Source organism: Mastomys coucha, unplaced genomic scaffold, assembly GCF_008632895.1.
Source record: "Mastomys coucha isolate ucsf_1 unplaced genomic scaffold, UCSF_Mcou_1 pScaffold8, whole genome shotgun sequence".
NCBI lineage: Eukaryota > Metazoa > Chordata > Mammalia > Rodentia > Muridae > Mastomys > Mastomys coucha.
Window position 1 is genome coordinate 49,966,234 of NW_022196914.1, and position 920 is coordinate 49,967,153.

Consider the following 920-nt stretch of genomic DNA (forward strand, 5'->3'; position numbering starts at 1 on the left):
ATATATATGAAAGAGTTGAAAAATGTCTAACAAATAGAGAATATGGATGAACAGGTACTAAATATTTCAGACTGAGTAGACATTATAAAGTTAAAAATATAGCTACAGAAACAAAAATTCAGTAGAAGAGTTTAGCAGTAAATGAGTTGGTAAAAGGTAAAGGAAAGTAAACTTGCAAAATTTTCTAATCTAAGAAGCAAAGCAAAATGTTAAAAATAGTGAACACAGCCTCAGCTGTATGAGATATTATCTAGCATAGAAATAGAATTACAAGTTCATGAAGACAAGGAAAAGGAGAGAGCTAGTACCAGTTTCTGAAGTATAATGACCCAAAATCGTAATCTGCAACTCCATAGCTTTTAAACGTTCTGGAAACAGGCTGGGGCGAGTACCCAGCTGTTTAAAGCTTTTGCTGCTTTTACTCGGGAGCTCTGCCTGGGTCACAGCACCTATGCTACTGCTCATGACCATCCAGAACTCCAGTTCCAGGGAATCTGATGACTTGTTTGTATTCCACAGGCTCCTGAGTGCACATGAAACACAAAAACTCATGAAGGCATACACAAATATGTAAAAGTAACTTATATTTGCCAGATGTAATTGTCATCTCAAAGGCTACTGCCAAACAAGCTCATCCTTTCTAGTTCTTTCTGAATTCTGGATAGCTGGCTCAATTCAGCTATTTAGACCAAATGCCTATCCAAACTGACTGATCCAATTCAGCTTATTTTGGTTTCTCAGTGAATTTCTCTGCTTGACCTTAAATTATCTCTGGCAATCTGTTCTAATCTTCTGGATCCTTTTTATTTTGTCTTTAACTGCAACCTCTCTCTCTAAAACTGCCCCAGTAAAACTGCCATCTTCTCCTCTTCTTCCTCTTCTTCTTCTCTCTTCCTCCTTCCCTCCCTCCCTCTCTCCCT